At 35.7% G+C, this 15632-nt stretch overlaps 1 protein-coding gene across 8 annotated transcripts in view; it reads left to right on the top strand.

Moving 5' to 3' along the window:
- Window positions 1–376: 376 nt before the first annotated feature.
- Window positions 377–15632, top strand: part of dpr19 (defective proboscis extension response 19) — a 1424328-nt gene continuing 1409072 nt past the window's right edge. For 4 of the 8 annotated variants that reach the window (XM_067766270.1, XM_067766277.1, XM_067766274.1 and 1 more), the window contains exon 1: window positions 377–583. The gene's annotated coding sequence lies outside the window, so the exon portion shown is untranslated. Of the gene's footprint in view, window positions 592–5803; window positions 6042–15632 lie in introns of all 8 variants that reach the window. The other 4 variants (XM_067766272.1, XM_067766276.1, XM_067766273.1 and 1 more) reach the window with 2 other exon arrangements.

Consider the following 15632-nt stretch of genomic DNA (forward strand, 5'->3'; position numbering starts at 1 on the left):
GGTTAACTCATATAACCGTTTAACTTAAAATTTTTTTTTGAAATTATTATTATTTTTCTATATATTGACGGTCATCGCTTGCAGCGCTTCATAATATCGGTTACAATTTGAATCTTCTTTGCTTAACAATCATAAAAAGTATTCAATAGAATTAGTTACTGTGTATAAAAAAACTCTGTGTGCCGAGACAGATGGCATTTCTATAATATCTGTGTTAATTTGGCTTTGAAATCGTTTTTGTACCTGCAATTTTTCCACATTATGTCTACATATTATTATATCGCACTCGATTTATAACGCTTTTCATAATTTTTCAACTTACTAGTGCGTTTGAAACTTTTGGGAATTGTAATTGCTCATTGAAATTGGAGTCTGCGCAGTTATTTTGATTTACAATGATTTTCTAACTGAAATGTTATTTAGACAATAATTTCGGTAGAAGTTTTCTTAACTTTCTGGAAGTTATTCCCGTTTATCTGTACTATAAATAATAATAATGAGTAAACTTTATATCATAAAATTTCGTTATAAGTTATCTTTAGAAATAAAGTTTAAAAGTGTTATTCGATATCAAACAAGTGAGGTAAAAAGGTACCCCAGGCGTAGAACTTTGATGGAACACATATGCATACAATTATATTTAGAATAAAACGTGCTAAATATAGTGCTTTACTTCCCAACTTAATTTACCCATGTTTTTTTCGTTGAAAACTTGGTATATTTTAATAGATACCACCATCTTCCACTTGCCAGAAAATTAATGTGTAAAAATTAAAATGCTACGAAATCCGTTTTTTAAATTTACTTTTGCCGAAAACTCTGTATTATCTAGAGCATTTAAATGTATTTTTTGATTGATTTATAGAAAAATATTAAAAAAATATTTTATTGATTTTTTTTGATTTTCTTTTCCTAGTTAAAGTGTTACAGTATGCATCCGTTTCTTGTTAAAATTTTCAAATATACTGCTATCGTAAACGAAAGTTTTAAGCCTTTTTGGAATTGCATTATTCTCTTTTATAAAATTTCACTAAGTTATCAAAACAAAACACAAAAAAAATCTATTTTAATTCGAAATTGCAATATTCATTAATAGGGTGAGTTGGTATTGAAAAACTAATTTTATAATACAAGTGGGTGTTCGATTCAGTGTCATATATGCATGTGAACTTGAAATTAGCAATACAAAGGAAAATATGAATACCATTCAGGATTGGTTTTAGATTTCAAATACCATAATATATTAGTTCAAATGAAAAAAAAAAAAACAACCAAACACCTTTATGTAAGGCACAAACTCATGGGAGCTTCCATCAGAAAGTGAACCTTGGAATGGAAATAATTTTTCTTATAAAACTAGTGTGGATACAAAAGTTGTAAAAACTTTCAGTCAACCTAAAAATATTAAATTTAATTTAAGATTTTTCCTTTGTTTTTCTGATACCTCTCGATAGAAGAAACATTTTGGAATTTCCTCTCTTTACTTTGTGTATTAAGCGAAGTTCCTTCTTAAAAGCCTAAAAAGTAGATTTTAGCCTTATTCAATAACTGATGATAAACAAACTTACGTGGTCGCACCATAAGGTCATTCTGGAACCAAAGCTGTTCTTATGAGCAGAAATCATTGTATAAATAATACAATACCTATATGATAATAATTGGATTTCATAGATCTTTTAAAACATTTAGGCGAAGTTTTTTTTCCTAATTAGGGATACGGGGCTATTTTTTTCCGATTTATGGATACCTATATTTTTATATGTCGATTCAAATGATAACTGCATAAAGAGTGGTATTATTTTATGGAAAGCTTTTCATTGCAGAATAAACTCGGAGGGTATGCCAGATTACTTCCGAGAGGTGATGCTGCTTAAAAAATTTGTTTGAAAGTGTTTTGATGTTATTTCTTCCATTAGGTGAACTAAGGACCTTCGGTATAGTAGGCCAGAGCATCCTACGTATATAACACGCAGCGTTGACAGAACTTTTTCAGAAAAAAGGGAGAATGACAAAGATAAAAAGCTGAAAAAGGCTAATTAAAAATTTTTAAGGCTGAACAAAAAGTTAAAAGTAAGTTTAAGGCAACGTTCTGTGCGTTTTATAAATTATTTTTTTCATGAAAGGCATAAAGAATAAAAAGTTTTAATAAATGTTTACTCCAATTTCATAAAAAAATAAAAAGAATAGTTAGATGCTCTGTGTTTTGATTTTAAAGGGATAGATGATAAATAAAACTCAACTATATTGTATAAGTTTTCGTAATATGTTTGAGGTAAATCGTTCCTTATTTGCAAAATAAGAACGCCGATTATGTGTTACGATCAGTGACTGAAAGCTATTTTCACTCAAGCGGTAACTATGCAACTGTGAAACTATTTCTAAAAATTATAATAGTTTATGGATCTAACGAGTACTGTTTGTCACTAGCTCGCATATGCTATTGTGATTTAAAAAATTATTTTCGATCACGGATCGTAACACGTAATAAGGGCCCTGTTTTCAATAAGGAAATCTACTTTTTGTCCCTTTAAAGAATTTGAAGTCAGCTGTTGTCTTATTATAAGTCCAAGCAATTTTATATGTGCAATAAAACTTATAATAAGGTAATACTATTATAAGTAAGGTACATCAATCCTTATTCAGCCTCGTTATTATAACAGCTTATGTAAGTTTGATTTTGGTCCTAATACAGCAAGTAGTTTCTTTTAATACAGCCTAATGTAAGGAAGCCTTTCCTTTTGTTGGTCCATATAGTAAAGTTGTTATATTTTACCTTATGGCTAATAATAATTCATTACGTAAGTTTTACTTTGTATGAGCTATAAGGCTTACACACAATGGCATCTTTCAAAAAATTATTATGCCTGTTGTACCGTACAGAAAAACAAAGAGTTATATCATTCGTGTGGATGTTATTTGCAGCGGGTCGAGTCAGTCGTTTTACGCAGCATCTATGTCTTTTGTCTACATGTGGACTAGGAAATACAGTTAATTGTTTCTGAAATAAAAAAATCAATTTAAAATTCAATTCAAATAATACTCGGTTGATGTTGCCTTAATAAAGTTACTACGCCTCGAATTCTGCCTACCATAATGCCAAAATTATCTGTTCCTTAGCCCTTCAAATTTTTTAATTCTAGCCCAATTTCATTCAGTGTTCTTAAAATTAAATCTATATAAAATTTTTTATCTAGATTTTCTAAAATTTGGAAAAAGATAAAAAGAGCTAAAAAAAACCCTAAAAAAGCTTAAAGCGAAATCGCAACTTTTCAAGCTAAAAGGAGAAAACAAAGTTAAATCTAGCTTGAAAAAAGCTAAAATGGCAACACTGATAACAAAATACCGATTTACAACCTATTAAACCAATAAATCTTACCAACTACATCAGAAGTTATCAAAGTTTTTACCGATAAGCATAACAAATAACAACATAAAAAATACGTATGTGAGTCACAATTTTACACAATATTGTCTTGAACAAAACAATTTAGCATGTATCGTAAAAGTTCATATATATGTATGTATGTACATATATAAAAATAGAATTTTTCTATAAACCTAAGGATAATGAATAAAGTTTATAAATGTGCTTTTGTATTATCAACCTTTTAGCCGATATACATAGAAAACGAAGGGATGGTCATTTCGTGACCTTAGTAACACATGTGTAAGTTTTTCTTAAAGTAACAGAAGGGTTAAACTAATTTTCAATTCATATTTAATAATATCATATTTGTTACGCAATGTTAAAAAAAAGTAAGGAGCGATAACCTTCAAAGAGATTTTAGGCCGAGCTTCTCTTCCAATTTGCATAGTGCTCCTTTTAATTTTTCCTACAAATTGGCGGGATGGGACCTATTCGTTTTATACCAACTCCGAACTGCATCTTCAAGGCAGGATGAGTTTTCACTGAGAGCTTTCAATACACTCGGAGTGCCAAACACAGGGGCAACCCCGCCTAGAAAAATGTTCTTCTAATTGAAAAAATCTGTTTCTTAAATTTTTATGTTACTTTTCCCAGGGCGTGAACCCAAGATATTTGGTGTGATAGGCGGAGCACGCTACCATCACATCACGGCGGTCGACAATGTGAAAAATTCGTTTTAAATATTTCCAAAAATCCAGCTTAGACTTTTTAGAAGTTGTTAAGGAATTATTCAATTATGAAGTATGTCCCACATACGTAGAAACATTTGTTAGAAATGAGTAGGCATTGCTAATAACCCTATAATCCTCATAAAGATATCAAATAATTAGGTCCAGTAGAAATTTTAATCAAATTACGTCATCTGTGGAGAGGTTTTTTATGGCCCTTCAGTCTCATTCAAAGCCATATAAAGAACTAGCAAACACCCCGCGAACTTCGTTTCGCCGAAAATAAGTTAGATATAACTGAAATACTTTTTGAATCCTGTTGAGCAACTTTAAATTGTTCATTGTGGTTTTATTTTATTTTATAAAAGCTTACATAATTACAGAAGTTATTAAAAAAATGGCTTGAGAAAATCAAATGAAAAATGCATATGCAGTCATGTTAGAACAACATCAACAGCAATTATTTAGAAAAATTCATTGCAATGCTCTTTGATAAACAACGTTTTTGGTTTTTCCGTCTTGACTGAAAATGAATAACGCTGAAGGCTTACCAACTCTTGAACATACAACGTTAAGCTGTCCGTGGGAAAAAACTGGATATTCCAAGTCTAATCGACAGACTTGGAAAGATTGGCCTTGCGTTATCGTTATGGCAAAAGCAAGTCGCACGGGAAATTGAAGGCGTTTAAACTAAAATGGCATATCAGTTGGTATCATGGGAATTCGTGGAATCATTACATCTTCACCTTTGTATTTTCCAGTTAAAATTGTGGCTTCAATGATGGTATTCATAAGCCTTTTCACTGCAAGTCTAGTGCCATTACACAGTTTTGACTGATTAGTGTTACGAATGTTTTAATACATTTCTGATAAATTTAATGATGATTATAAATTTTAATTATTCAATATAGAAGATTCGGGTATCAAAGAGTGGCTTTTCTTGCTTTTTTCGCTGCAAAATTTTTATAATAATTGTCAGGGTGTGGGTGTTCCCCGCGTTGGGCTTTGAGCGCACCTCGTCCCGCTCGAGTATGGCAGCACGGTAGCAAAGGGGCCAAAGCCGGAGCTTCCTAAGGTCCGAACTGAAAAAGAAATTAAAGAAAGAAAAACCATTTTTAGTATCTCTTGGCAGATACAAAATTTTGGATTCTCGCGTTCGGATCCGCAGTCCAGCATCCAAAGCGCGTTTTTTGATGCTACTGGTGATGTTTTGGTCCCGGCCACTCCTATAGCCAGTCTAGAGGCGGTGTACAGCTCACAAATGGCAGAACAGTGCCTCGTCGATCGATAATTATATTAAAACACTTTAACTGAATTTAACACTAAATAAGCACACAAAAAGTAGAATAATATCCGCGAGTAATCCGCGCACGTATAAAAACGTAAATAAACACGAAATGTCAGACTAAAGATAATGACAAAATACCCAATATGGGGAAATTTACAAAAGCTCGATTCCAAGTGTTGCCGGATGAGCGGTAAAGATGTGGTGAAAATAGGAAAAGGATGGATATAGGGTGGAAATGGTTGCGGTTGGTTTGAGGATGACGAGATAAAACGGCACATGAAAACGGTGTCCCTTATAGATACCGAGTATATAAGATGGCTTAACTGTAGAGAAAGAGTATAGTTGTACAATCTAGAAGCATACAAGTCTGCTGCGCGCCGCTCGCCTGTAGAAATTTTAAATATTAATAAATTTTAATAGCAAAAAGTATATCACTGCGCGCGAAATGTTAGCCCCGTTTTAAGATTAACAAAAAAAAGTGGTGTATTGTTTTATTAAAATAAATTTATTAAAAGAATGCAAAATAAAAAAACCCAGAAAAAGGCAAAACGCCAAAAAAATAAAATCGCGAGTCCGGGCGAAAATTAAATACAAATTTCAAACATAGGCAGGAGCCAAAATCTAGCGGGCATAAACGATGTGGAATATCCTGAATTTGGTGAGTGTTGGAATATTATAGTTCGTTTATTTTTTGTTACATGTAGGGAAGTGCACGCCATTTGGGGTTCACGTAACCTCGACCACGATTTCGGTCACGAATCTTCTCCAGAAATCCGGCTCTGGCATAATGCGTATGCAGGCCCGGATTTCAGCGAGTGTTAATCCCCACTCCACATTTTCAAAATTCGCCAAAATAATTTCTTCATCATATTTTTTTTTGTCGATTCATTATTTTTTTGGATAAATTATATGTATATTACATCCACCCTAATGTTTGTCTTTGGACATTACACAGAGTTGCATACGTATGGCCTGTGGTGCGTGAACGCCAAATCGGCGTATAATCCTCCAGCAATGTTATACTAAATCTAATCTTTCGTTCCTCCTATAGGAAGGAGTATCACATATAATCATAAGTGCTTCTGCATAGCGCCAAGGATATTGCGTTGCCATAAATTTGTATCAATACCTACCATAATTTCAATGCCATAACGATTATCTGTACCAGTATAATTAGCGAAGACCGAATCCAGGAATGTTGAGTGCATCAGAAGTCACGAGTGTGAAAAAAATACGGGGAAATTAAAACAAAATAAGGGGCTCAGCGTTAATATACGTATGAGGGTAGGCTAAGTTTAGTTTTTTTGTGCGTCGAATCGCTTATCGTTAGAAAAAAAGCATTCCTTTGTAGAGTAAGCTATTTTCTGTTTTTTTTTTTTTTCAATATGGTAAAATTAACGTTTCCTCGTAAAATTGAATTGTCAAAAGTTAAATGGCGACTGTAAGTCACCGGAAAAACCCACCAAACGTGCCCTGTAAGACAATCTACAGTTTTTTTATTTAGAGTGCAGTGACTGGCGAATCCTGCAAACAACCCCTGATCTCCCGAAAAGAGCGCTCTCGTAGGTAGGCATTAGGGTGTATTGATAGTTTTGAATTTGGCTACGATTTAGCCTACAATCGTTTGGGTGAATTTTTGTTTGGTGATCAAACGGTCATGTATAAAACTTTTAAAATTTTGAGGTTGATACCAACATATTTGTCATTTGAAGAAGTATTTTTTTTTGTGTAATATAGAGATGTTATGCGCAAAAATTTTGCTAAGATACAATAATACTTTAAACATTGATGTTTGTCTATGAATATTTCGTACGTAATACGAGTTTTCTATTGTTTCATCCCATGTATCCTTTCTTGTAGAATATTATACCACAATATTCGTATCGATATAGTTCTTTTATGTAAGGTTTGTGCAGATTGCATTTACGTGGATGATTCCATTTTAGTATAGGCTGATGCCTTATGGTAATAATTTGAATTTTGTGTTATGTAAATACTCGTCTCCATAAAGGAACTTTAACTTTGTATCATTACACATACATGGTGTTGTACATACGTATATTTTCTTATAAGCAAGTCAGTTTTAAAAATTTCTTTTGGCGTAAATAGTCTTTTATTTCAATCTTTGTATAGGATTAAGGTATTCTAAAAATAAAATGTTAAAGTGAATTGAAAAGAAAAGGATGATGGTTTGCTAAATCTAATCGGTTGGGGAGGGGAAGATGATGCTAGGGTAAGTAAATAGGGTCATGTGGAGCAAAAGAAAAAGGGGACTCGCTGCCAGGCAGAAACTCGAGCGGTCCAAGGTAAGGTGGGCTTCCTGCGAGATGTGTGCGCGAAAGTGAAGATAATGTTGATTGTGACATCCGCTCCGCATCAAGGTGGACAAGGGTTAAGGGCCCCGACCTCTCGCCCTGAGCTAGCTAGGGGACATTCCACCTTGATTGCGCAAAGGGGCGGATTCACCTCTAAAAGTGTACGTGACAATTATTATTAATATGGCGCCCAAACGAAAGCATAGAGAGGTACCGCTATATTTATTATAGCGCCCAAACAAAAGAAATTTTTTAGGTACCATATACATATGTATGGTGATGAAATAAAATGTTATCGTGAGGATTGTACAGCAGCGCCGCTGATTGAAATTGGCGCCCACCAATGAGAAAATTTTAAATTCGAAATCAACATCTTATTCGTTAGCAAGAGCCAAAGCTCATATCGTATAAATATATTCCAATCTTTACAATATAGATACGCATTTTTTTCACGTATGCAGTCATCGAGTTAAACGGGTCAGGCCATATGTGACCATCACCCTGTTTCGGTGACTTATTGATCCGAAAATTTAAATACACCGAGACAGAAGTTGGAAGCAGATGGCAGACCCTAGCAATAGCCCATAGATGGCATAGCCGCATTAGGGTGGCCTATTTGGATCTTTTCTATATTCTAAAATTTTTTCTTCTTTTTGGTTCATTACAATACAATCAACCTTAATTATGGAAATTATATATTATGACCTCAAGCGGTAAGCTACATAAAGCTTGTGTTGCACAATGTATACAAATTTTAAAACATATCCACATATTGAACTTTTTTTATGAAATACTGAAGTGCATACACCTTCGTATGAACGCAAGAGTTTGCTCCAATGACTCCTAACATCAAATTTTTTTTTGATAGGCTTGAACGTCATCTGAACCGGTACGATTTCGAAAAGGCCGAAAGAGCAATCGCAACCATTATCAGCTCCACCGTCTAACCTGAGTTTCCCACCACCTACTGCTACCAATACTGTCGAGCCAAATCGCGCTTCTGTAAGCAACCCTCGTGGGCTTAGGGATGAGTTAGCACCAATTTTAAAAGAATTGATGGTCGAGCCGAAACAAGCCATTATGACGGAAATTCGTGAGAGTTTACCGGATTTAACAAGGGCAACTACAAATATAGGTATAGCGTTAGAGCAGTCAGGGGGTAACGATGGGGCTCGTAATAGAAATAATAAACGGCGAAGACACAATTCGAGTATTGAATCTCGTAATTCTAGGCGTTCCCTCGATTTAGCAACGCATGTCGACATAAATAATGTGAACGGCAATAGAAATAACAATCACCACATGATCAGTGCAGCAGCCTACGCACGCAATAACCCACCACCAGTTCGTCAACCCCATATTGTCGAGGAAGGAAGAGTTCCAGCTATCTCTGCAGGACGTCAAGATACTTCGGGGCTAAGGAATAGAGAAATTGCCAGGCCTGGGATTAAGGTAGGAAAATGGGGAATAAGTTTTAAATAGCACCGCGACGAGATGCCGGTCGAAGATTTTATGTTTCGATTAGAATATCTAAAAGCCCAATATGGGTGTACATGGGGTGAAATAATACGCGATTTCCACCGACTACTAAACGGCGAGGCACTTGAGTGGTACTGGCTTTACATAAAGTCGCGCGGCAGAGTCGATTGGCCGGGTTTACAGCTCGCGCTGCTACGCCAATTTGCATTACAACGTACAGATTTTGAGATCCTTAGCGAATTGGCAGAAAGGAAGCAAAGGCCGGGAGAAAATATCGACGAGTATTTCCACGCAGTTGGTATTTTACGTTCGAGACTTAAAAATCCAATACCCGAATACGAGATAGTAAGATTAGTAAAAGGGAACTTGCGCGAATCAGTAGCTAAAATGGTCTACCCTATTTCGGCATATTTACTAGACCAATTAAGAATGGAATGCAAGGAGGTCGAGCGATGCTTTCCGCGCCGGGACCGCACGCCGTTCAATAGTTTTACGCCACGCACACAATATGTGAATGAAGTTTACCAATCTGAAGATGATGAGCGTTTTACTCCCGGTGATGAGGGTCAAGTCGCTGTGGAGGAAATACGTCACCAGTCTTCAAATAAGCAGTCGGGCGTTCGTAGAAACGCTTCGTGGAAATACCTACCATAATTTCAATGCCATAACGATTATCTGTACCAGTATAAATAGCGAAGACCGAATCCAGGAGTGTAGAGTGCATCAGAAGTCACGAGTGTGAAAAAAAAAATGGGGAAATTAAAACAAAATAAGGGGCTCAGCAGTAATATACGTATGAGCGTAGGCTGAGTTTAGTTTTTTTTTGTGCGTCGAATCGCTTATCGTTAGAAAAAAGCATTCCTTTGTAGAGAAAGCTATTTTCTGTTTTTTTTTCAATATGGTAAAATTAACGTTTCGCGTAGGTAGGCATGAGGGTGTATTGATAGTTTTGAATTTGGCTACGATTTAGCCTACAACAGTTTGGGTGAATTTTTTTTGGTGATCAAACGGTCATGTATATAACTTTTAAAATTTTGAGATTGATGCCAACATATTTGTCATTTGAAGAAGTATTTTTTATACTCAGTTGAGCAGAGCTCACAGAGTATATTAACTTTGATTGGATAACGGTTGATTGTACAGGTATAAAGGAAGCGAGTTAGATATAGACTTCCATATATCAAAATCATCAGTATCGAAAAAAAATTCGATTGAGCCATGTCCGTCCGTCTGTCCGTTAACACGATAACTTGAGTAAATTTTGAGGTATCTTGATGAAATTTGGTATGTAGGTTCCTGGGCACTCATCTCAGATCGCTTTTTAAAATGAACGATATCGGACAATAACCACGCCCACTTTTGCGATATCGAAAATTTCGAAAAATCGAAAAAGTGCGATAATTCATTACCAAATACGGATTAAGCGATGAAACTTGGTAGGTGAGTTGAACTTATGACGCAGAATAGAAAACTAGTAAAATTTTGGACAATAGGCGTGGCACCGCCCACTTTTAAAAGAAGGTAATTTAGAAGTTTTGCAAGCTGCAATTTGGCAGTCGTTGAAGATATCATGATGAAATTTGGCAGGAACGTTACTCTTATTACTATATGTCTGCTTAATAAAAATTAGCAAAATCGTAGAACGACCACGCCCACTTTTTAAAAACAATTTTTTTTAATTCAAATTTTAAAAGAAAAGTTAATATCTTTACAGTATATAAGTAAATTATGTCAACATTCAACTCCAGTAATGATATGTTGCAACAAAATACAAAAATAAAAGAAAATTTCAAAATGGGATTGGCTCCGCCCTTTTTCATTTAATTTGTCTAGGATACTTTTAATGCCATAAGTCGAACAAAAATTTACCAATCCTTGTGAAATTTGGTAGAGGCTTAGATTCTAGGACGATAACTGTTTTCTGTGAAAAAGGGCGAAATCGGTTGAAGTCACGCCCAGTTTTTATACACAGTCGACCGTATGTCCTTCCGCTCGGCCGTTAACACGATAACTTGAGCAAAAATCGATATATCTTTACTAAACTCAGTTCACGTAGTTATCTGAACTCACTTTGTATTGGTGTAAAAAATGGCCGAAATCCGACTATGACCACGCCCACTTTTTCGATATCGAAAATTACGAAAAATGAAAAAAATGCCATAATTATATACCAAATACGAAAAAAGGGATGAAACATGGAAATTGTATTGGTCTATTGACGCAAAATATAACTTTAAAAAAATACTTGGTAAAATGGGTGTGACACCTACCATACTAAGTAGAAGAAAATGAAAATGTTTTGCAGGGCGAATTCAAAAGCCCTTGGAATCTTGGAAGGAATACTGTTCGTGGTATTACATATATCAATAAATTAGCGGTACCCGACAGATGATGTTCTGGATCACTATGGTCCACATTTTGGTCGATATCTCGAAAACGCCTTCACATATACAACTAAGGGCCACTCCCTTTTAAAACCCTCATTAATACCATTAATTTGATACCCATAACGTACAAACACATTCTAGAGTCACCCCTGGTTCACGTTTATGGCGATATCTCGAAAAGGCATCCACCTATAGAACTAAGGCCCACTCCTTTTTAAAATACCCATCAACACCTTTCATTTGATACCCATATCGTACAAAAAAATTCTAGAGTCACCCCTGGCCCACCTTTATGGCGATATCTCGAAAAGGCATCCACCTATAGAACTAAGGCCCACTCCCTTTTAAAATACTCACTAACACCTTTCATTTGATACCCATATCGTACAAACAAATTCTAGAGTCACCCCTGGTCCACCTTTATGGCGATATCTCGAAAAAGCGTCCACCTATAGAACTAAGGCCCACGCCCTTTTAAAATACTCATTAACACCTTTCATTTGATACCCATATTGTACAAACGCATTCTAGAGTCACCCCTGGTCCACGTTTATGGCGATATGCCGAAAGGGCATCCACCCATAGAACTAAGGCCCACTCTCTTTTAAAACACTTATTAACACCTTTCGTTTGATACCCATATTGTAGAGTCTACCCTGGTCCAGTTTTATAACGATATTCCGAAAAGGCGTCCACCTATAGAACTAAGGCCCACTCCCTTTTAAAATACTCATTAACACCTTTCATTTGATACTCATATCGTACAAACAAATTCTAGAGTCACCCCTGGTCCATCTTAATGGCGATATCTCGAAAAGGCGTCCATCTATAGAACTTAGGCCCACGCCATTTTAAAATTATCATTAACAAATTTCATTTGATACCCGTATCGTACAAACAAATTCTAGAGTCAGGCCTGGTCCACCTTTATGGCGATATCCCTAAATGGCGTCCATCTATAGAACTATGGCCCACTTCCTCTTAAAATACTCTTTAATACCTTCCATTTGATACACATGTCATACAAACACATTCCAGGGTTACCCTAGGTTCTTTTTACAACATGGTGATTTTCCCTTACTTTGTCTCCACAGCTCTCAACTGAGTATGTAATGTTCGGTTACACCCGAACTTAGCCTTCCTTACTTGTTTTTGTGTAATATAGAGATGTTATGCGCAAAAATTTTGCCAAGATACAATAATACTTTAAAGATTGATGTTTGTCTATGAATATTTCGTACGTAATACGAGTTTTATATTGTTTCATTACATGTTTATTATACCACAATATTCGTATCGATATATTTCTTTTATGTGAGGTTTGTTCAGATTGCATTTCCTGGACGATTCCATTTTAGTATAGGCCGATGCCTTATGGTAATAATTTTAATTTTGTCTTATGTAAATAACCGTCTCCATAAAGGTACTTTAACTTTGGATCATTACACATACATGGTGTTGTACATACGTATATTTTCTTATAAGCAAGTCAGTTTTAAAAATTTCTTTTGGCGTAAATAGTCTTTTATTTCAATCTTTGTATAAGATTAAGGAATTCTAAGAATAAAATGTTAAAGTGAATTGAAAAGAAAAGGATGACGGTTTGCTAAATATAATAGATTTGGGAGGGAAAGATGATACTAGGGTAAGTAAATAGGGTCATTTAGAGCAAAAGAAAAAGGGGACTAGCTGCCAGGCAGAAACTCGAGCGTTCCAAGGTAGGGTGGGCTTCCTGCGAGGTGTGTGCGCGGAAGTGAAGACAATGATGATTGTAACATCCGCCACGCATCAAGGTGGACAAGGGTTAAGGGCCCCGACCTCTCGCCCTGAGATAGCTGGGGGACATTCCACCTTGATTGCGCAAAGGGACGGATTCACCTCTAAAAGGTGTACGTGACATAATATCAAAATTTAACTGTTTTGCCAAAACGGTTTCAACACAAAGCGTGGCAAATTCTGATATTCTCTCTTGAGATGAACACGATCTGTGAAAGTTTTTGATTCTTGAAAGGACGCTGAAGGAACGTTATGCACTAGCTACAGTGACAGGTATAGTGCAAAATATATGTAAATCAACATAAATGTTGGAAAAAATTGTATACAGATTTTGAACATAGATGGCATTTAGCAATTCCAATGGTGAGAGACCTTTATCGTAAATGTGTTTCAAGTGAATTATATCGCATTCTAAGCTTTGAGAAATGTCCGACTTGTATCTTTCGATAAATTTTGCTGCGCTCGCCCGAACCGTTGTTTTATCCATCTCTTCAAATTGCCACAAAAAGGAAAACGTCTCGCTCAAATTTCTCATAGTTGCAAGCGTTCAGTAATGCCAGTGATTACCGAATCAACGATCACCAGGTATGTATTGTTTTTAAAATCAGACTCTGAATCATCCGTAATCATCTCCTTTAAATTATCTTCAGAACGTCTTTTGGGGTTTCTGTTTCGAATGTCCGGAAACTTTGGCGAGATGTTCAATTGAATAGCAACTGCTTTGCATTCGTTTAAAATTGTTTGCCATTGGTTCCTGATCAACTTCAAATCAGCTAATAAGACATTTAGATGTCGGACCTCAACATCTATGGTGGCGTCTCAAGCTTGGAGGACCACGTTTCTTTCATTAATGGTAGTCAGTAATTTGAAACAAATTGAGGACAGCAAGATACATTCGAACTTTGATGTACTTGAGAATGCCGGTAACATCTCCGTATGCTTCTGCAGGCAAATTTAGCTTAAGTAATCCATTTAGTGCTTGTGTTAATCGTGGAACATGGTTTGCGAATGGCCTGATGGCCTCAGTTCTAGCCGACCACCTAGTGTCTGAAAGACTATGAAGAGAGCTTTGTACATTTTTTTTGAGGATGTTCCATCGTTGTGGAATGCTGCTGAAAATAGTAAAACATTTTGTGAAACGCCGAAGAAAGTAATTGCAGTCGTACAACATTCTGCAGCATCAACACCACATAAATTGAGACTGTGGGTTGCATAAGGCAGCATTCGAGTTTTTGTCGAGAATGTGACGCAGTGCTCCGTTGTAAGCTCCTTGCATATTGGCGCCGTTATCGTAACCTTGTACATGAGAATGTTTTAATGGGATTTCATGTTTACCTAGAGTAGTGCAAATTAGATCAGCGATTTTCTGACAAGTTTTTTGGTTACAATTCTCGAAAGCCAAAACCGTTCTTGAATTGTAAAATTTGTTGCTTTCGAATTGAAATGGAGTTAGCGCAAATGAACGTTGACTACGTGACTAGCATCAGGCATAGCATCAACGATAATGGAAAAATACTTTGCTATCTTGCCTTGATCTAATATAGTTCCCTCATGTGTTTTGCACAAATATATATAACTCGTTCTGAATGCCTGGGGAAAGGTAGTGAACTTGTAAACGTTTTTGCTGCTGTTGTGAAATTCTAACTTTCTCCAAATGGTCTCTAAGTATCGGATCATAATGGCTTATGAGATCTTAGATGCCCAAAAAATGTCCATCGTTTCGTTCACCAAGATATATACTTTCGCCTTTGAAAGCTAGGCCTCTTTCACCCCAAAATAAAATAGTGTCCAAAATTCTATATAAAATGTCTTTCCACATTTGAGTTTCAGTGACTAGCTGGTCATTGATAAGTGTATCAATTGTAGCCTCCTTTTGAATTAGATTTTGTAAAGATCGCCACTGAATATAACATTTAATGTGATCTTGAGTATTTTCGTGTGATGGCAGTTTATCGTATAGCTTCTTCCATTCCTGGAATTTCCAATATCCCCACAAAAAATTTTAGGTCGATTTAAAGTATTGGTGCTTAACAGACAACATGGTAGGCAATAAAAAGCATTGCTACTGGCACTTCACACTAACCAGTTACGCTCCACTTTCTCTCCATTTGGCGGGATTCTTTTTAACAACGAGGTAGGAAATGATTCGTCATGACAATCATATGGAAAAATAACAGGGCATTTTGATGACCTCGACGAATTATTTCGTTAACTTCTTCAAATCACAAAAACTCATTATTCACGGTACCGATATCGAAGTCGTTTAAATAATCTGGACTTTGATACAGAGTT

This window comes from Eurosta solidaginis, chromosome 2, assembly GCF_040869045.1.
Source record: "Eurosta solidaginis isolate ZX-2024a chromosome 2, ASM4086904v1, whole genome shotgun sequence".
Taxonomy (NCBI): Eukaryota; Metazoa; Arthropoda; class Insecta; order Diptera; family Tephritidae; genus Eurosta; species Eurosta solidaginis.